Below are 23,250 nucleotides of genomic sequence, written 5' to 3'. Positions count from 1 at the left end.
GAGCCGAGTGGCCCTGGCGGAACCCAAACTGAGCATCAGTGAGCAGGTTATTGGTGAGTAAGTGCCGCTTGATAGCACTGTCGACGACACCTTCCATTATTTAGCTGATGATTGAGAACAGTAATTGGCTGGATTGGATTTGTCCTGCTTTTTGTGGACAGGACATACTTGGGCAATTTTCCACATTGCCGGGTAGATGCCAGTGTTGTAGCTGTACTGGAACAGTTTGGCTGGAGGCGCGGCTAGTTCTGGAGCACATGTCTTCAGCACTATAGCCGGGATGTTGTCGGGGCCCAAAGCCTTTGTTGTATCCAGTGCACTCAGCCGTTTCTTGATATCACGTGGAGTGAATCGAACTGGCTGAAGACTGGCTTCTGTGATGGTGGGCATATCGGGAGGAGGCCGAGATGGATCATCCACTCGGCACCTCTGGCTGAAGATGGTTGCAAATGCTTCAGCCTTGTCTTGTGCACTCGCGTGCTATACTCTGCCATCATTGAGGATGGGAATGTTTACAGAGCCTCCTCCTCCTGTTAGTTTTTTAATTGTCCACCACCATTCACGACTGGATGTGGCAGGACTGCAGAGCTTTGATCTGATCCGTTGGTTGTGGAATCGCTTAGCTCTGTCCAAAGCATGTTGCTTCCGCTGTTTAGCATGCACGTAGTCCCGAGTTGTAGCTTCACCAGGTTGGCACCTCATTTTTAGGTACGCCCGGTGCTGCTCCTGGCATGCTCTTCTACACTCCGCATTGAACCAGGGTTGATCTCCTGGCTTGTTGGTAATGGTAGTGTGAGGAATATGCCGGGCCATGAGGTTACAGATAGTGCTGGAATACAATTCTGCTGCTGCTGATGGCCCACAGCGCCTCATGGATGCCCAGATTTGAGCTGCTAGATCTGTTCTGAATCTATCCCATTTAGCACGGTGGTAGTACCACACAGCATGTTGGATGGTGCCCTCAGTGCGAAGACGGGACTTCGTCTCCACGAGGACTGTGCGGTGATCACTCCTATCAATGCTGTCATGGACAGATGCATCTGCGACAGGTAGATTAGTGAAGACGAGGTCAAGTCGGTTTCTCCCTCGAGTTGGTTCGCTCACCACCTGCCGCAGGCCCAGTCTGGCAGCTATGTCCTTCAGGACTTTGCCAGCTCGGTCAGTAGTGGTGCTACCGAGCCACTCTTGGTGATGGACATTGAAGTCCTCCACCTAGAGTACGTTCTGTGGCCTTGCAACCCTCAGTGCTTCCTCCAAGTGGTGCTCAACGTGGAGGAGGACTGATTCATCAGCTGAGGGAGGGCGGTAGGTGGTAATCAGCAGGAGGTTTCCTTGCCCATGTTTGACCTGATGCCATGAGATTTCATGGGGTCCGGAGTCAATGTTGAGGACTCCCAAAGCCTACTCACTGGCTTTGGGAGAGGTGTAAGGAGAGAAATTTGCGAGTGGGGAGGACTTCATGATTGAAATTTCCCACAGAGTTCCTCATCTTGTCCGTACCCCAAATTTTTGTTGCCACGTTCCATCGCCAAGCTCCAGCTAATTCAACTTGTGTAGATAAAGGATCATTCTCCCTTTCTGGGGGAGTATCTAGTGTCTGCTGTGTTTGCTTCCCAGAATGGGATTTTCATTATGGAAATGCAGTTATGTACCCACACTACCATTGCACGCTAAGGGTTACTTAGTATGTTTTCATTACCTTGGTTATTGTTTGCAGGAGCATACCTGACACTAAATCCAGTCAAATGTTTCTCTAGAGGCAGCAGAACAGTCTAGTCAGGTTGTGGGAGAATGGGGGTAGTTGGGAGGTTGGCCCCATACCTCCTGGTGTTTTTCCAGCTCCATGCAACATCTGTACATTACCCACTCAGGCAGATATATCTGCATGTTTTGTGTGTTGGGTGTTGATTATGCCACCTTGTTGCCAGGGAATGCGATCTATGTATATTTGTGAGTGTAGCAATGCCCTGTCCTGCACCGCCCTGTCTTGCCCTGCCCTGCTTTGCCCTGTCTTGATGGTATAGGATGCTGACTACACTTGGGAGATGGTTAGACCTGCCATCACTTTATTGGCCTCCAGCACTGTTGTCCAGAGGAGCTGCAGGATGAGGAACGGTGGGAATGTGTACGGCAGTGTGCTCTTGTGGGCACAGTTCTATCAGCACTCACCTGCCCAGGTGGGATGGAATTTTCCATAAGTATAGAGCAGAGATTCCACAGTGGGCCAGTTCTCATTCTGGTACAGGTGATGGGCATGAGAGCCAAACTCGGTCTTCTGAGAGCAGATATCCTTATTCACACTCAAAGGTTTTCTGAGCATTCTGGTGCCAAACTGTTGATTTAAGGACTGAATTGTGCCTGTGGGACAGCCCTAACAGGGTTGGTTTCCTTTGTATCTTACAGAGCCTGACCAGGTCTTGAATCAACTGGTAGTTTTGGCAGTAATCACGTTGGTTGAGATTAAATTTGTCAGCCAACTGCTGGAAGGACATGATCCAATCCCGGTAGAACAATTTGTCCAACTCCATGCTGTGTTTCTCATGCCACACCTTAAAGCTACTAGTGTTGAGATCCTCCTGTTGTGCCACACTGGGGAAGAGAGCTGACATGCCCACTGGTATCTTCAGTGAGGTGCAAGCCTCCTTCTAGATTGCCTGGGTCAGTACGATTAGATGCTTTTGTGTATCCATTGGTCTTTTATAGGGACTGGTGTGTGTAGCAGAGCTGGTAGGACAGCATTTGTCTCCACGCCAAGCCAGAGGTTTTGGTGAGGTTTAGTTTGTCACTGATGCTCTGGAGCTGGAGTTGAAGACCTTTTGTGCGCTCAGAGATAAAACCAGGGTGGGAGTGATTGTGCTGTTGCAATGGTGCACTGATTCATGGACAGATTCAAAATGATCATGGCTGATCGTCTAACTCAGTACCCTGTTCCTGCTTTTTCCCCATATTCCTTGATCCCTTTAGCATTAAGAAATATATCTATCTCCTTCTTGAATACTTCTAATGACTTGGCCTCCACTGCCTTCTGTGGTAGAGAATTCCACAGGTTCACCACTCTCTGAGTGAAGAAATTTCTCCTCATCTCGATTCTAAATGGCATACCCCGTATCCTGAGACTGTGACCCCTGGTTCTGGACTCCTCAGCATCGGGAACATCCTCCCTGCATCTAGTCTGTCTAGTCCTGTTAGAATTTTATATGTTTCGATGCGATCACCTCTCATTCTTCTAAACTCTAGTGAATATAGGCGTAGTTGACCCAATCTCTCCTCATACGTCAGTCCTGCCATCCCAGGAATCAGTCTGATAAACCTTCGTTGCACTCCCTCCATGGCAAGGACATCCTTCCTCAGATAAGGAGACCAAAACTGCACACAATACTCCAGATGTGGTCTTACCAAGGCCCTGTACAACTGCAGTAAGACATCCCTGTTCCTGTACTCAAATCCTCTTGCAATTAACGCCAACATACCATTTGCCTTCCTAACTGCTTGCTGCACCTGAATGCTTGCTTTCAGCGACTGGTGTACAAGGACACCCAGGTCTCGTTGCACCTCCCCTTTTCCCAATCTATCACCATTCAGATAATAATCTGTCTTTCTGTTTTTACAACCAAAGTGGATAACCTCATTTATTCACGTTATACTGCATCTGCCATGTCCTTGCCCACTCACCCAACTTGTCTAAATCACATCTTTGCATCCTCCTCACAGCTCACATTCCACCCCAGCTTTGTGTCATCTGCAAACTTGGAAATGTTACATTCCGTTCCCTCATCCAAATCATTGATATATATTGTGAATAGCTGGGGCCCAAGCACTGATCCCTGCGGTACCCCACTAGTCACTGCCTGCCACCCGGAAAAAGACACGTTTATTCCTACTCTCTGTTTCCTGTCTGTCAACCGATTCTCAATCGATGCCAGTATATTCCCCCCAATCCCATCTGCTTTAATTTTGCACACTAACCTCTTGTGTGGGACCTTATCAAAAGCCTTCTGAAAATCCAAGTACACCACATCCACTGGTTCTCCCCTTTCTATTCTACTCGTTACATCCTCAAAAAACTCCAGTAGATTTGTTAAGCATGATTTCCCTTTCATAAACCCATGCTGACTTTGTCCAATCCTGTTAATGACTTCCAAGTGTTCTGTTATCACATCCTTTATAATAGACTCTGCATTTTCCCCACTACTGATGTTAGGCTAACTGGTCTGTAATTCCCTGTTTTTTCTCTCCCTCCTTTTTTAAATAGTGGGGTTACATTTGTCACTCTCCAATCTGTAGGAACTGTTCCAGAGTCTATAGAATTTTGGAAGATGATCACCAAATGCATCCACTATTTCCAGGGCCACTTCCTTTCGTACCCTGGGATGTAGATTATCAGGCCCTAGGGATTTGTCAGCCTTTAGGCCCATTAATTTCCCCAGCACTATTTTTTTACTAATACTGATTTCCTTCAGTTCCTCTCTCTCACTAGACCCTTGGTTCCCTAACATTTCCGGGAGGTTATTTGTGTCCTCCTTTGTGAAGATAGAACCAAGGTATATGTTTAATTGTTCTGCCATTTCTTTGTTCCCCATTATAATTTCCCCCATTTCTGACTGTAAGGGACCTACATTTGTCTTCACTAATCTTTTTCTCTTGACATATTTATAGAAGCTTTTACAGTCAGTTTTTATGTTCCCTGCTAGTTTACTCTCATACTCTATTTTTCCCCTCTTAATCAATCTCTTTGTTCTCCTTTGCTGAATTCTGAACTGCTCCCAATCCTCAGGCTTGCCGCTTTTTCTGGCAATTTTATATGTCTCCTCTTTGGATCTAATACTATCCCTAATTTCTTTTGTAAGCCACGGTTGAGCCACCTTTCCTGTTTTATTTTTGCGCCAGACAGGAATGAATAATTGTTGTAATTCCTGCACACGTTCTTTAAATATTAGCCATTGCCTATCCACCGTCATCACTTTTAGTAAAGTTCCCCAATCTATCATAGCCAACTCACACCTCATACTTTCGTAATTTCCTTTATTTAGATTCAGGACCCTAGTTTCGGATTCGACTACGTCACTCTCCATCTTAATGAGGAATTCTATCATGTTATGGTCGCTCTTCCCTAAGGGACCCTGCACAACAAGATTGTTAATTAATCCTTTCTCATTGCACAATGACTAGTCCTGTAGTGTTGCCTGCTGAGATGTGTCCTCAAAATGAACCCAATTTAGTCTAGTGTACTACTCCAGGGGCGATTCAAGAGATTTACTGTCTAAATTGGGTATGTGTCATGCATTCCATTCCAAAGTCCTATGTAAGTGTTTTCTGTGGAGAATCCCCTTGTTAACATTTCCACATTTAACTGTTGGGATTCCTTGTGGCACCAATAGGTGATGTTTAAGAGGATTTCCCATATTTTATCACTTGTCTGTCCCGGTTCCTGGTCACACCTCAGTTTGTTGCTGTATTCTCTCCTCCCCTGAGATCCATGTGATATCAAGAAATGGCTGAGTGCACTGAACATAGGAACAGGAGGAGGCCATTCAGCCCCTCGAACCTGTTCCAGCATTCAATGAGATCATGGCTGATCTGTAGCCTAACTCCATCCGCCCGCCTTGGCTCCATATCCCTTAATAACCTTACCCAACAAAAATCTATCTCAGTCTTTTAATTTTCAATTGACCCCCAGCCTCAACAGCTTTTTGGGGGAGAGAGTTCCAGATTTCCACTCTCCTTTGTGTGAAGAAGTGCTTCCTGACATCACCCCTGAACGGCCTGGCTCTAATTTTAAGGTTATGCCCCCTTGTTCTGGACTCTCCCACCAGAAGAAATAGTTTTCTCTACTCTATCAAATCCTTTAATCATCTTAAACACTTCATTTGGATCACCCCTTAATCTATACTCAAGAGAATACAATCCTGGTTTATGCAACCTGTTCTCATAACTTAACCCTTTTATCCCCGGTATCATTCTGGTGAATCTACGCTGCACCCCCTCCAAGGCCAATATATCCTTCCTGAGGTGCGGTGCCCAGAACTGAACCCAGTCTCCAGATGTGGTCTGACCAGAGCTCTGTCCAGCTGTAACATCATTTCCAGCCCTTTGTATTCCAGCCCTCTTGAGATAAAGGCCAACATTCCATTAGCCTATTAAATTATTTTTTGTATCTGTCCACTAGCTTTTAGTGATTTCTGTATTTGGACCCCTACATCTGTGATATTTTTGCTAGCTGAATGCAGATTGTGCAATGTATTTAATTTCCCATATACATCAGTACTGGTCATCTGAACTGAGAGAATATTTTTCTTTAGCTTCCAGCAGATTCTGCTCAGTTTTTCAGTTATTTGAAGAAAAGGTATAGGACAAATTTTATAAGCTTTATTTAAATAGAAGAACTTGTATTTATAAATCGCCTTTCACAACTTCACGTCATCTCAGTGATTTTCAGCTAATTAAGTACTTGTGAAGTGTAGTGACTGTTGTAGGGAAATGCAGCAGCCAATTCACGCACAGCAAGGTCCCACCAACAGCAATGAGGTAAAGACCAGATAATCTGTTTGTGATGTTGGTTGAGGGAAAAATATTGGCCAGGACACCAGGAAGAACTCCCTTGCTCTTCGAATAGTGTCATAGGATCTTTTACACCAACCTAAGGGGGCAGATGAGGCCTCGGTTTAACGTCTCATCCGGAAGACGGCACCTCTGACAGTGCAGCACTCCCTCAGTACTGCACTGAAGTGTCAGCCTGGATTATGTGCTCAAGTCTCTGGAGTGGGAGTCAGAGGGAGAGTGCTACCACTGAGCCAAAGTTGACACCTGAAAATAAAGTTTATATTGAGTTTTGTTTTAAATAGAAACTGTGTGTGTGAGAGAATAACATACTGCTAAAATTTGTAGAAGTCAAGTGATCAGATGTCATGTCATCAGGTATCACATGATCTGAACATCATGTGACCAAACCTCCAGGAATGCCTCCAACCAGAGTCAGCAACCATAGTTGCACCTCCCCGCAGCAATATAGCCGAGATTGGGGACTTAACCTCTGTAGCACTGCTTCTTAGCCATGTGCACGGCCCTTAAAATCACTGCACATCCCATCAAATGAGATGTTGTAAATTTATATGCAGGAAAGTGAAACCATGCACACAAAATAGCCACTAGATGGAGCTTATGCGCTGGTTTAAAAGTGAACAGTTGAATTCGCTTTTAACAATCAATCATTACAGTGATCATTCAGATCAGATCCCATTAACGAAACCCATTCATATATAACATACTTATTATCCAACGATTGTACTGATCAGTACAAGTTTTTTTTAATTCATTCTTGGGATGTGGGCATCGCTGGCGAGGCCAGCATTTATTGCCCATCCCTAATTGCCCTTGAGAAGGTGGTGGTGAGCCGCCTTCTTGAACCACTGCAGTCCGTGTGGTGAAGGTTCTCCCACAGTGCTGTTAGGTAGGGAGTTCCAGGATTTTGACCCAGCGACGATGAAGCAATGGCCGATTATATTTCCAAATCAGGATTGTGTGTGACTTGGAGGGGAACGTGCAGGTGGTGTTGTTCCCATGTGTCTGCTGCTCTTGTCCTTCTAGGTGGTAGAGGTCGCGGGTTTGGAAGGTGCTGTCGAAGAAGCCTTGGCGAGTTGCTGCAGTGCATCCTGTGGATGGTACATACTGCAGCCACTGTGCGCCGGTGGTGAAGGGAGTGAATGTTTAGTGTGATGGATGGGGTGCCAATCAAGCGGGCTGCTTTGTCCTGGATGGTGTCGAGCTTCTTGAATGTTGTTGGAGCTGCACTCATCCAGGCAAGTGGAGAGTATTCCATCACACTCCTGACTTGTGCCTTGTAGATGGTGGAAAGGCTTTGGGGAGTCTGGAAGTGAGTCACTCGCTGCAGAATACCCAGCCTCTGGCCTGCTCTTGTAGCCACAGTATTTATGTGGCTGGTCCAGTTAAGTTTCTGGTCAATGGTGACCCCCAGGATGTTGATGGTGGGGGATTCGGCGATGGTAATGCCGTTGAATGTCAAGGGGAGGTGGTTAGATTCTCTCTTGTTGGAGATGGTCATTGCCTGGCACCTGTCTGGCACAAATGTTACTTGCCACTTATCAGCCCAAGCCTGGATGTTGTCCAGGTCTTGCTGCATGCGGGCATGGACTACTTCATTATCTGAGGGGTTGCGAATGGAACTGAACACTGTGCAATCATCAGCGAACATCCCCATTTCTGACCTTATGATGGAGGGAAGGTCATTGATGAAGCAGCTGAAGATGGTTGGGCTGAGGACACTGCCCTGGGGAACTCCCGCAGCAATGTCCTGGAGCTGAGATGATTGGCCTCCAACAACCACTACCATCTTCCTTTGTGCTAGGTATGACTCCAGCCACTGGAGACTTTTCCCCCTGATTCCCATTGACTTCAATTTTACTAGGGCTCCTTGGTGCCACACTCGGTCAAATGCTGCCTTGATGTCCAGGGCAGTCACTCTCACCTCACCTCTAGAATTCAGCTCTTTTGTCCATGTTTGGATCAAGGCTGTAATGAGGTCTGGAGCCAAGTGGTCCTGGCAGAACCTAAACTGAGCATCGGTGAGCAGGTTATTGGTGAGCAAGTGCCGCTTGATAGCACTGTCAACGACACCTTCCATCACTTTGCTGATGATTGAGAGTAGACTGATGGGGCGGTAATTGGCCGGATTGGATTTGTCCTGCTTTTTGTGGACAGGACATACCTGGGCAATTTTCCACATTGTCGGGTAGATGCCAGTGTTGTAGCTGTACTGGAGCAGCTTGGCTCGAGGCACAGCTAGTTCTGGAGCACAAGTCTTCAGCACTACAGCCGGGATGTTCTCGGGGCCCATAGCCTTTGCTGTGTCCAGTGCACTCAGCCGTTTCTTGATATCACGTGGAGTGAATCGAATTGGCTGAAGACTGGCTTCTGTGATGGTGGGGATATCGGGAGGAGGCCGAGATGGATCATCCACTCGGCACTTCTGGCTGAGAATGGTTGCAAACACTTCAGCCTTGTCTTTTGCACTCACGTGCTGGACTCAGCCATTATTGAGGATGGAGATGTTTACAGAGCCTCCTCCTCACGTTAATTGTTTAATTGTCCATCACCATTCACGACTGGATGTGGCAGGACTGCAGAGCTTTGATCCATCTATCTATAGCATGTTGCTTCCGCTGTTTAGCATGCATGTAGTCCTGTGTTGTAGCTTCACCTGATTGGCACCTCACTTTTAGGTACGCCTGATGCTGCTCCTGGCATGCTCTTCTACACTCCTCATTGTATTAGTTGTATTAATCGGTTTGTCCTGCGAAGAATAAAGAATGAAGAATGCCTAAATGTTAAGTTCAAATGTAACGGGATTACTTGCCCTCAGCGCTGCTCACCAGCACTTTAAACAGCGAGGCAGTGCTGGCTTCTGGCAATCCTGTTACATTTGGATTTTATTAGGCATTTTGCCTTCTTTATTAACTTAACATTCCTTCAGCAGACATTAATTTTTTGGGGTCTGGCAGGTGTGTGAAATGTAAAGAAACCTACCGTGTTTAAGAGTTTCCAAGTTAAGCTACCGAGAAATCGACGCCCATCTGTAGGGTTTCTGTTCTGTATGGAGTGCACATTCGCTCCATAGCAACTCACCTTATTTACCCACGTTCCAGAAATCATAGGCACAGGTTGGCAGAATCAAGACTTGGGGACCTCCATGAGCACTCCACCTACAGGGACATTAGCTTGCTGGGTTACCTGGAGTTGAAGAATCCCAGCTCCCAGTGATGGACAGATACCTACTGATTTTGTTAGTGAGAAAGGCTAGCTGGTCAATTATTAACAGTGCCCTGGCAAACTGCGGACCTGCCTGTTTCAGGCACTGATTTGTTGAGTCTGCCACAGAGATGACTTAGTTCCAAGTTCCATTGCCAGGCAGTCATCTTGAAACCACCTTGACCCCAAAGAGATCCAGAAAATAGTCAGCAGTGATTGTGGGGAAACTGTCGAGCATAGGCTTGAACCTTCGCTAAGTGGATAACAGGTACCACGAGCATCTCACGAGCAGAGTAGTGAACAACATAACTCACCATAGTATGTGTAAGTGTACTGCCAATACCTTCCTGCTCACACCAATATCTTCCTGCTCACACCAATATCTTCCTGCTCACACCAATATCTCATTGAAATCAGTCCTGGGACCACACTGAACTTTTGCTTTTTGATTAATAATTGGGATGTCTTGTTGAAGTTGTACAAGACATTAGTAAGGCCACACTTGGAATACTGTGTACAGTTCTGGTCACCCTATTATAGAAAGGATATTATTAAACTAGAAAGAGTGCAGAAAAGATTTACTAGGATGCTACCGGGACTTGATGGTTTGACTTATAGGGAGAGGTTAGACAGACTGGGACTTTTTTCCCTGGAGAGTAGGAGGTTTAGGGGTGATCTTATAGAAGTCTATAAAATAATGAGGGGCATAGATAAGGTAGATAGTCAAAATCTTTTCCCAAAGGTAGGGGAGTCTATAACGAGGGGGCATAGATTTAAGGTGAGAGGGGAGAGATACAAAAGGGTCCAGAGGGGCAATTGTTTCACTCAAAGGGTGGTGAGTGTCTGGAACGAGCTGCCAGAGGCAGTAGTAGAGGCGGATACAATTTTGTCTTTTAAAAAGCATTTGGACAGTTACATGGGTAAGATGGGTATAGAGGGATATGGGCCAAGTGCAGGCAATTGGGACTAGCTTAGTGGTATAAACTGGGCGACATGGACATGTTGGGCCGAAGGGCCTGTTTCCATGTTGTAAACTTCTATGATTCTATGAATTGCAAGTTTAGTCTGGGCCCTTTTTTAAAAAACCTTTCATCTGTTGTTCAACTGGCCATTTATGCAAAACTTGTTACTTGAATTTCCGTTTTTTTGGTGTCGCCAATTGGCATCACAGGTGTTAGTAACAATGTGTTTGATCTTGCCTACGCAGCCATTAAACCATTAATCATACGTAAGCACTAACAGTAAGGCCCTGAAATTGCTGGGATCAGAAAGCGCAAAATTTCCACTCGGGTAGGCCAGGAATTTATAGGAACATAGGAACAGGAGTAGGCCATTCAGCCCCTCGTGCCTGCTCCGCCATTTGATAAGATCATGGCTGATCTGTGATCTAACTCCATATACCTGCCTTTGGCCAATATCCCTTAATACCTTTGATTGCCAAAAAGCTATCTATCTCAGATTTAAATTTAGCAATTGAGCTAGTATCAATTGCCGTTTGCGGAAGAGAGTTCCAAACTTCTACCACCCTTTGTGTGTAGAAATGTTTTCTAATCTCGCTCCTGAAAGGTCTGGCTCTAATTTTTAGACTGTGCCCCCTACTCCTAGAATCCCCAACCTCTGTTCAGGTCTCTGTTAGGGCAGGATTCTGCCCGGTTTACACTGACCCTTTAACTTCCAGTTGGTGGGATTGGTTCAAAGTTTCCTTATTTACTTAATGCAGCCATCTATGTAAGTTTATGGCTGTAATATTTGTTGTGACTGTCCATCAATTTTTTTCTCTTTTTAGTTTGTTAAATCTGCACTTTACCCCTTTCTAATTGGTAAATAATGAAATAACCGATTGTAAAACAAAATCTCTCAATTTTCTTCTCAGTCACATCCCATTAAAAAGAAATACTCACCAATGACATGATTACAGGAAAAGAATTTTGAGAAACAGCCATCAAAATCCCAGTTCTTTGGCCACCCCACTATCTACTATTAGAGGTAATATTTGTGAATGATGTTTGAAAAGGTTAAAAGCACAAACAACAACAACTTGCATTTATGTAGTGCGTTTAGCATAGTAAAACGTCCCACGACACTTCAAAAGAGCGATCATCAAATAAAATTTGACACCGAGCTTATATTAGGACAGGTCAAAGAGGTAAGTTTTAAGGAGCATCTTAAAGGAGGAGAGAGAGGCGGAGAGGTTTAGGGAGGGAATTCCAGAGCTTAGGGCCCGGGCAGCTGAAGGCACGGCCGCCAATGGTGGAGCGAATAAAATCCGGGATGCGCAAGAGGCCAGAATTGGAGAAGTGGAGAGATCTCGGAGGGTTGTAGGGCTGGAGGAGGTTACAGAGATAGGGAGATAGAACAAGGATTAGGGTTATCCAGATTTCCTAGGGTGGAAATAATCAAGCAAGCCTCAATCCAGGCATCCCTACTCTCAAACCCTTGGCCTCTATTCCTACTAGACTCCAACTGAAACATTGGGGGATCAGCTGTACTCTGGATGTAACGTGCCAGCGCTGCACTGTAGTTCCTGAACACCTGAGACCTCAGCTTCCAGCATGCACCATATTAATTTACTGCACAATCTTCTGAAGCAACACAGGCCCTGCAAATCAGTGAGGCTTCACAGGCCCTGCAAATCAGTGAGGCTTCACAGGCCCTGCAAATCAGTGAGGCAACACAGGCCCTGCAAATCAGTGAGGCAACACAGGCCCTGCAAATCAGAGAGGCAACACAGGCCCTGCAAATCAGAGAGGCAACACAGGCCCTGCAAATCAGTGTAGCAACACAGGCCCTGCAAATCAGTGTAGCAACACAGGCCCTGCAAATCAGTGTAGCAACACAGGCCCTGCAAATCCATGAGGCAACACAGGCCCTGCAAATCCATGAGGCAACACAGGCCCTGCAAATCAGTGAGGCAACACAGGCCCTGCAAATCAGTGAGGCTCTAGAATTTAGTCACAACAGCAGAGAAGTGTCCGTCCAGGACCTTGGTAAACATAAACTGTACTCCTGGCCTAAAACTACCCACGAAAAATACCTAGGGTGATTTACTAGTTTATTTTTAATTTGGCAAAGAATTCAAAGATGTTATTAGAGGAGCGTGAGATCAGTATTGTGAGATCGGAATTTTTAAACATCAAACAAAGAGTCTCTATGTATAGACTATTAAGGAATACTGCTATGTTTTTGTTGACACATCCATGTAAATAGAAACTTAAGGAGCCTTGCAGACTTCAGGTCCAAGAGTTCCATTTACTAGAATAACATTCGTTTACACAGCTCATTACTGTGTTTCCGATCCCATTTACATAGAGAGGTCATTTCACACAGAGACCAAGTTACTGATTAAATAAAACAGCATTGTGTAAATGGATCAGTGTAATTCAGAAAACACACTGCAATGTCGGTACACTTGACTGATGTGGGAAGTCAGTCTCATTTCACATATAGGAATTTATCTTAATGTCAGCCTAACCCAACTGCTGGCAAGTATCCACGAACTGACTCATGACAGAAGTGTACGTCCAAAGCAGCAAAATGCTTTCACTCTGCCTCCACAATAAATTCAACAGCTCCACTACTGATTGAAGGTGCTAGCAGTATTGCTCATGGTGAGTGAAAGAATACGCAGTTTCTAACTATTTTGCCACATAATGATTTCAGTGTAATTTATATTAAAATAGTGATGTTAAGTTAAATTTAGCACACAAGGGATTAAAACCCTCTTAGCAGACAAATGCCAATTCAATCTAGAATATCCAGTTCATGCCTTGGCACCTCACACATATCATTTCAACCTGAGACAATGATCTTCCAGGGAGCTTTCATACTCATGATGTTAGGGTGGTCTATTCATTTGAGAACAGCAAGGAACCAGATTTTAGGACTCCTCACCTTGCAGTGGGGAGGGGGTCGGAGAGGCACTGAAGCTGGTTTCATTTGAAGCTGAACTGGCCAATCCTTTGACATGGTCCAGCCAGGTAACAAGAGGGCAAAGAAACTCACTGTTAACACCACTGTGTCAGCCAATGAGTTGGAGGCGGGGTGGGACTTATGTCCAGACTCACAGCAAACAGTCTATATTACAGCAAACAATGTCTATTTACTCAGCAAACAGAGTCTATTTAAACAGCGCACTACAGCAAATAGTCTACAGAGTCAATTTTTAAAAAGTCTCTACGAACTACAGCAAACAGAACTCATGACCAAAACTACAGCAACTTCTCCCGATAAAAGCAGGATAATTTCTCCAGCAGAATGTAGAGAATGGAGGATAGTTACATAATACAAAATGTGGGTAAAATCAATCCCAGTCACTTGCAGTGGGGTCTCCAGGTGTGATTGATGGGGGAATTATCCAATGATCTCCTTTCTGGCCAGGTATAGTGGTGTCACCATATGCAGCCAGAAACACATGGTCTAGTGCAATGTGGAAGATCTACTAAGGGAGACAGACACGGAGTGAGAATATTCTCTTTAAGGAAGTGCCAATCAGGTTCAAAAGAAAGTACTGATTAGAAAAGTTATATTTAACCCACTAAAAGATACTGTGTGGTGCATTTTATTATTTTCTGTGCTGCCAGGAGCATTACCAAATAAGCTGCAATTTGCTTTAAATCGTTACTCTGTTCATAAAATAAAAGATGCAAGTGGGCTTGAATGACTTGGTTATAAAATGAGAAGGAAATCCTAGAAAGACTAATGGAGCTCAAATAAATAAATTCCCAGGGATAGATAATATTTGTCCCAGAGTGCAAGAGAGAGAATAGGGAAGAGATCTGTGAGACACTGACAATCATGATCAGAGTGTCGTTCGCCACCGGGGAGATACCAGTAGACTAGAAACAGGTGAACGCAGTGTTCATATTCAAAAAGAGTGATGAAAAAGAGGAGGCTACAGAGATAGGGAGGGGCAAGGCCATGAAGACAATTAAACACAGGGATGAGAATTTTAAATTTGAATTTTAAAATTGGAGGACTGGGAGTCAATGTAGGCCAGCCCTTTGCTTTTAGAGATTAGCTGATCACATTCTTCAAAAATCTCTCAAAGCATATAATGGATTACTATTGTAGTCTAGACAAACATGGCAGCAAGATCCCACAACAGCAACGAGATGAATGCCCAGTTAAGTTTTTTTTTGTGGTTTTGGCAAGGCCAGGAAAACATGAGAATTTTCTTCTCTTCTTGGAACAGTACAATGGGATCTTCAATATCACCCTGAACAGGTAGGACAGGCAGACATAGCTTCAGTTTAATGACTCAACCCAAGAAAGACACCTCCTAAGACAATGCACTCACACAACACTGCACTTAATTGCCCTCTTAAATTATGAAACCGTGGAATGCACTTTGAATTGAATGACAAGATTATTTTTAACTGATAAGCTGACTCATAGTACATGAGGAATTGGGTACCTACAATAGACATTTTGGTTCCCATCCTTCTCTAATCTAATTTTCCCAGTTATTAGACATTAGTACAGTGTATTATATATATATATATATATATATATAGATGACTACTATTGTAATAGTGACTTTTTATTTCACTAAATGCTATATATATCACACAGATAATGACTGACAAGATGCTAAGATTCTTATCTGTACTATTTTTGGTGCCTATTTTTAGAATTCAGAAATTTTCCATTACAATGTTATAGGTGAATTGCTAATAATAGATATTCAACCTTCAAAAATGATGAGATTCTTGGGCTCCATGACTTTATCCACATGACTAATTCAATCAACAAGTCCCCAGACAAAACTGAAGAAAATCTTTGGGCCCATTGCCCAAATATCTCCCCTTGCCCTTTTCCAGCTGCTCCTTGAAGTGATCTTTGTTACACCTACTTTAAAAACAGCGTTAGGGATACTGGCATGTTATTTCATATGTCATCACTAAAATATCACTTCCCTGTGCATAATTAGGTTTACAGGAAAATTCAATGTCTGCTTAATACATACACGAGGTATAATATTGCCTTCTATTGAATCCAGATAGGATTTGAGGTCTACAGTAGACAAGTCAGACTCAGCTATCCATCACCGCCTGCCACAATACCTCTACCGGCAAAAATTGAACATAAGAACATAAGAAATAGGAGCAGGAGTAGGCCAATCGGCCCCTCAAGCCTGCTCCGCCATTCAATAAGATCATGGCTGATCTGATCCTAACCTCAAATCTAAATTCATGTCCAATTTCCTGCCCGCTCCCCGTAACCCCTAATTCCCTTTACTTCTAGGAAACTGTCGATTTCTGTTTTAAATTTATTTAATGATGTAGCTTCCACAGCTTCCTGGGGCAGCAAATTCCACAGACCTACTACCCTCTGAGTGAAGAAGTTTCTCCTCATCTCAGTTTTGAAAGAGCAGCCCCTTATTCTAAGATTATGCCCCCTAGTTCTAGTTTCACCCATCCTTGGGAACATCCTTACCGCATCCACCCGATCAAGCCCCTTCACAATCTTATATGTTTCAATAAGATCGCCTCTCATTCTTCTGAACTCCAATAAGTAGAGTCCCAATCTACTCAACCTCTCCTCATATGTCCGCCCCCTCATCCCCGGGATTAACCAAGTGAACCTTCTTTGTACTGCCTCGAGAGCAAGTATGTCTTTTCTTAAGTATGGAGACCAAAACTGTATGCAGTATTCCAGGTGCGGTCTCACCAATACCTTATATAACTGCAGCAATACCTCCCTGTTTTTATATTCTATCCCCCTAGCAATAAAAGCCAACATTCCGTTGGCCTTCTTGATCACCTGCTGCACCTGCATACTAACTTTTTGATTTTCTTGCACTAGGACCCCCAGATCCCTTTGTACTGCAGTACTTTCCAGTTTCTCGCCATTAAGATAATAACTTGCTCTCTGATTTTTCCTGCCAAAGTGCATAACCTCACATTTTCCAATATTGTATTGCATCTGCCAAATCTCTGCCCACTCACCCAGCCTGTCCATATCCCCTTGTAGGTTTTTTATGTCCTCCTCACTCTCTACTTTCCCTCCCATCTTTGTATCATCTGCAAACTTTGATATGTTACACTCGGTCCCCTCCTCCAAATCGTTAATATAGATTGTAAAGAGTTGTGTACCTGACGATCTGGATTCTTTCCCCTCAGTCTGGTTCAGTAAAAACTGAAGTCGAATACATTTTAAAGTTCATCACAACTTTAATAGCAGGGTTCTTAGTCTGCAGCATTGATTTGGACTCCTGATAGAGTCCCTCTATGCTGGCAGAGCAAGAACAAGAAACATACAGAAATCCACACGTTTTTATACAAATCAATAGGATTGGAACATACTTAACGAGGGTCAACACCAATCATAAGCCGGGCACAGGTTGCCATGCGAGGTTACATTATTTCCGGCCAATCATAAATCGTCCATGTGCTGATCATGCTGCTGTTAGACATCAAAGGGGATACTTCCTCACCTTCGAACTTGGAATGTTCTTCCCTGTCCCTTCTGTTCCTTATCTCCCAACCTGGAATATCTTTCAACTTTGGCTCAGCTCGTTACCTATATTGATCTGCCATAAACATGGAGACATTCAGACCAGTCCTTGAATCACATCAAAGACTCTACATTGCTAAGACCATGCAAACCTGCTGACTACGCAAACATATGGCCCAGCAGGAGGCCAGGCCACCTGTACCAATCTCAGTTACTAACTAATTAACCCTTTCTAACCATTTTGCATTCTGCTTCTTTGCCACGTAGGCATCTTAATATTTTACCGAAAACTGACCACGTAGGGAATTCTCATTCCCCCCTTTTATCATTTTATGATAACCAATTATTACGGTGCTCACTGGTTCTGCAGGTTCTGCAGCGCAGCAACATTTAAGTAAGCAATAAACTATAAGAATTATAACAATGAATATGACTAGCCCTTGAACTAGAGAAGTCCCAATAGAACACAGACATGTTTCATCAATACGCCTTTGTACTTTTATCTGTTCTCAGGAACAGACTCCTTCTAAACATCTCTCAAGTAAGCTGCGAACGTCCTTGGTCAGCTAAACCTATTCATGTTAATTTGAAAAGGCTAACATAGTCAAATATCCTATGGTGCTTTATATTTTGTTTCCAGCCTAACTAGACTGAATGGTACCTTTCAGACCATTTTACACCTGTGAATTGGTGCCCTCCCCATTATATCCCTTAATCCAAATTCTCCCTACAATATCCCGTTAGATGCTGTACCTCATCTTAACCAGGTTCCCTTCGTGTTGGCCACCAGTCCGGGTGGAAGAGAGGCAGAGCATCTGATAATCCTATCAAACTATAATTGTCTTCCCTTTTACATGCACCTTACCCCAGCGGGTGCTACTCCCGGTACCATTAAGATGTTTTCTTAGTTGAAACCACAGAGACAATGGGGACATTCTCACCCAGGCTCTGTTTTACTATCTTTGCCAAACCCTTCATCCTCTGCTTACATTTATTACATGCAATGAAAATCAAGAAGCACATTACAACAAACTGCACTACGACTAATACATATGAAATTAATCTAATCCAAGGATGGATCTGTATATTCAGTCCCAAATTCCAGAGGTCATTTCACCAGGTGGTGACTTTAATTTGGTCAATGTCATGCTTAATGTTGTTATTGTCCTGTTGTAGGTTATAATAAACCTTCTGGGAGAGGCGTATCTCCATTCGCAATGCTTTCAAGTATTTAGGCAACAGGGGTGTCAGATACCCAAATGTGTCCTGATATTCTTTTAAGTCCTTTTTGACATTCACAGAAACTTGTAAGGTGGTGAGGTTATGCCGGTGTATCTCTACCAGTTCCTCGGGTCCAATCCGAACCAGGACTTCAGGAATGGAGTAGAATTCTGGACTTAAAATATCACAAGTTAGATTGGCATATTTAAACGTTTTCAAATTAGTTGTAACACAATATTCGCCCTCTCCGGCATATACCACTTAAGTGGGTTTTAGATCCGCCTCTAGGGCCTCCATGGTACAGTTAATATCCCGATTGGTACCGGTATTATTAAACCCACACTGTGCTTCTAGGCTGTGTCCAACACTATGTGGACACACAGTGACAGCATGTCTAGTAACACATCCCTTTAATTTTGTTCCAGCCAATCAGCTTAAATCTACGTCCTCTAGTTCTTGAACCCTCTGCTAGGGGAAACAGGTACTTCCTGTCTACTCTATCTGGGCCCCTCATAATCTTGTAATTTTGTATCCATCGTGCGGATATCTTCTAAATATTGTTTCTCCCAATTTTATTGTTAACTGATGGGAACCTAACCCTGAATTTTGGAAATCCAAATTACTGTGTCCCTTTTTACTTTAATTTCAGTCCTTTTGATTGATACCAGTGTTTCCTGACTGTTTCATTAATTAGTTGGTTTCTCTATGGACCATGTGTCAGTGCCTTGTTTAAAAGGATTTCTCACTTGCCTGGACCACATTAACCATTTTCCTGTTGTGCTGTTGTCAAGTAACTGAGCCTGTCTGAGACTCATTCTTCAATGTATCTTCTTCATGTATCTCCGCATACTAGCAGCATCTCATAGGAATGAGCTTAGTATTCTTGGATATTAACTTTCTGCTGGCCAGTCTCTTCTTCCTCATGGCATTTCCGAACATTTTCCATGGCACACATCATATGTCCTGTAGGATTCAGTCCTGTAAAAGCAACTGGTTTGTTTAAAGAGTGGTTGCAATAGCTCACCAGGCCACAGGCCTTTGTAATCATGTTCTTCATCCTGGTCTCCGTTTCAGATGATGGCAACATACATTTGTATCTTTTATGTCCACTGTAGCCATTCTTAGGTTTTCAGGTTATCTTATCAAAAAGATCAGGGGTGTCTAGAGTGCTTATCTCCCCCTGCATGGTCCCGATGTCAGGGTAGTGGCCAGGCTAATGAGTGTAGTTTTCTCATTATTCATTATAGGCAAGGACACAAATACCTCCACGAGAAAGCTATCAATTTACTATTCTCAACTACACTTTCCTGACTTCCACTAGATTGTATATTTATGCCAGATTGATTTTTTATCATGCCCAATTCAATGACTTTAGAGAAATTCCCATATCTCCCCACCTCGAGCATTCTGTCTCGGAAGACAACAAATAGGTTAAAACAAAACAAATCAAAATGTTTTCAAAAGAAGAGAATCAGGTTGATATCACCACGCTGTGACATTAGGTATCCGCTGATGTCTGCAGCTAAAGTCTTAAATCTTTAACACCACTGGATCGTTTCCTGCACCAAATTTCTCCAGCAAAGGTTGCACCGTAACTTTGTAACTACTCTTGGTAATCCTGCACCATCAACACTCACGTGGTCCAAAAATAAACCAGGGTCACCTGTTTTAAAAGCAACACAGAAAATCCATTGCGGCTCTTCTTGAGAGCCCAAGTGATTAATTTGTCAAATCTTCATTTATTATTTATTTATCCAAAGGAATAATCCCTTTACCCGAAACAAATTCAGAAAACAAAACAGGAGAGAGAAATTGCCTGGTCTCTCTCTCTCTGAAGCACGCAGCCTGTCTGAAATAAACACTGTCTCTCCCACATACAGATGTACGCAGGGCTGCAGACTGGAATTTCTAACTCCAAGTCCTAATCTCTGTGTTTTCAAGATGTAACCACATTAAGCAGATATCATTAGCAGCCGCCTGCTAAGATACGTTATATTCCTCTTTTATTAATTTATTAATGGTTTGGGCATGTGTTTCTAGCACTGTAGCTATCCTTTGCAAATATATGGTCAGCATTTGATCCTCAGACAATTCCTTATCTGTATTTTCATTTATCTTTTAATATATCTTTAATGAGAGACCCTAAATCTCTGACCTTTTGATCTAATGTTGTCAAATCAATGGTGTTAACAACGGAGGCAAAGGCAGTTGCTATATCACTTATCACAGATCTTTACGTCTCCATATTTGCCTATCTCTTTTTACGATGTCCACCTCCATTCCATGTGGCTCTTTGTTTTAACACTTGAGTTAGGAGGTGTTGATCTAATTGTTGAGTTTTCTTAGCAGTCTCAATGCGAGTTATATAATTTGTCAGGGAAGGTCTCCCCTCTTTGGTCAGATCTTGTATTCTACTATTAATTTCAAATAAAATTGAATAGCCCCAGAACTTGTCAAAACTTCCTGATCATACTGTTGTAAACAATTTTACAACACCAAGTTATAGTCCAGCAATTTTATTTTAAATTCACAAGCTTTCGGAGGCTACCTCCTTCCTCAGGTGAACGATGTGGACAGACAGGCTGCGTGCTTCAGAGAGAGAGAGACTAGGCAATTTCTCTCTCCTGTTTTGTTTTCTGAATTTGTTTCGGGTAAAGGGATTATTACTTTGGATAAATAAATAATAAATGAAGATTTGACAAATTAATCACTTGGGCTCTCAAGAAGAGCCGCAATGGATTTTCTGTGTTTCTTTTAAAACAGGTGACCCTGGTTTTTTTTTGGACCACATCGTTCACCTGAGGAAGGAGGAAGCCTCCGAAAGCTTGTGAATTTAAAATAAAATTGCTGGACTATAACTTGGTGTTGTAAAATTGTTTACAATTGTCAACCCCAGTCCATCACCGGCATCGCCACATCATGATTATCATACTGTGGCAGGGTAAAACTGATAGGCGTTTAGTACCCTGTGTCAGTACATAGCTCAAGTAATGGACTTCCAATTGTCTAACCTATGCTTCCTTTTCATATGATTTGTTTTACATTCCTTTCTTATCAATTTTTCACTGTAGCGTGAAAACTTATATCTCAGTCAATTGTAGCCTTTGGCATTTCCGAGTGATTGGGACAATTTTACTAATATAACCTATACCAATTGTTACCTCATGTTCACCTGTGTAATGGTTAGCCTCAGACAGTTCTCAACCGACTGGGTCATTTCTATCTGTCTGAACTGGTCTTGGCATGACAGTCTGGCTTCTTGGGATGGAAGGGGTTAATATTAACTTGCTCTTGTGGTAGGAGTAACTTGATCCTTCTCCCTTTGAGATTAAGTTTCCACCTTCAAAATTTCACTTCACACAGGTTTGACTGATTTTTTTACTTCTCACATTTGTGGATGGCTTTATACTATATTTTTGCACACTATTTTTTCACATACTTTTAGTGGATGTGATTATAATCAACGCTCCGAGCTGTTCCAGCTTTCCGACTTTTCCTATCACAGTGATCCTGATAGTTTTTTTAATCTATCCCGTTAATTTTTAACCTCTTTTTAAACCACAGCCAATCACAAAATAAACATTCAAAATGCCAATTTTTTGAAGATCCCATGTCTGGAATTTAACATGCCCACACTTTATAAGAACCAGAATTTAATAGGTCACTTAACCTCAATAATTCCAATTTTAATTCAGCAGTATCAGAATTAAACACACGACAAGACAGATACATTACACAAAGGAAGAAAACACGTAAGACACAGTAAGAAGGGGGCGTGGCCCACAACACCGACAAAAAAAACACTGATCAAGACAGGCTTTTTAAAGGGACAGTACAGTTAAACAACAGAACCTTTCTTTTTCGGGTCTCTGTCTTTTAAACATTTGTCTAGTCACTTAATTCTATCCATATTTTTTTTACAGTACTGTCTCCATAAAGCAATTAGTTCTTTGGCTGTGGTACCTCTGTTATTTTTCCAAATTAATTCCTGAGCCTTTTTGGCGGCATCTATGTTTTATCAATAGTTCCTGTTTATATCCAATCACCAGGAACGTAAACCCTGACTACCCTCAGTGATATTAACCACTGACCTACCGCTTACAAGTTATTCCCTCAGTACGTACGCTGACCCTCAGCCGGAGCTGACCCTCAGTGATATTCGACCACTGACCTCTTCCTGCTATTTCTGTGTATTCGCCAGACTGACCTGAATCTTGTAAGGACGCCACACGAGTGTTAGCGATTGGACGATTCGTCGTCAGACTGACGGATTGGAGGAAAACCGACGTAGTAAATTAAGACTACTTACATCGGGGCGCCATTTCCTTCCTCCGTGTCTGAGATAATCCGCCTCTTACTCCGCGAACTCTCGGTGAACGACCGTTAAGATCCCCGTACGCGCCACCAAATGACGATCCGGATTCGTTCCCCTCAGTCTGGTTCAGTAAAAACTGAAGTCGAATACATTTTAAAGTTCATCACAACTTTAATAGCAGGGTTCTTAGTCTGCAGCATTGATTTGGACTCCTGATAGAGTCCCTCTATGCTGGCAGAGCAAGAACAAGAAACATACAGAAATCCACACGTTTTTATACAAATCAATAGGGTTGGAACATACTTAACGAGGGTCAACACCAATCATAAGCCGGGCACAGGTTGCCATGCGAGGTTACATTATTTCCGGCCAATCATAAATCATCCATGTGCTGATCATGCTGCTGTTAGACATCAAAGGGGATACTTCCTCACTTTCCAACTTGGAATGTTCTTCCCTGTCCCTTCTGTTCCTTATCTCCCAACCTGGAATATCTT

The sequence above is a fragment of the Heptranchias perlo genome, chromosome 8 (assembly GCF_035084215.1).
Source record: "Heptranchias perlo isolate sHepPer1 chromosome 8, sHepPer1.hap1, whole genome shotgun sequence".
Classification (NCBI taxonomy): domain Eukaryota; kingdom Metazoa; phylum Chordata; class Chondrichthyes; order Hexanchiformes; family Hexanchidae; genus Heptranchias; species Heptranchias perlo.
This window is presented reverse-complemented; position numbering follows the sequence as displayed.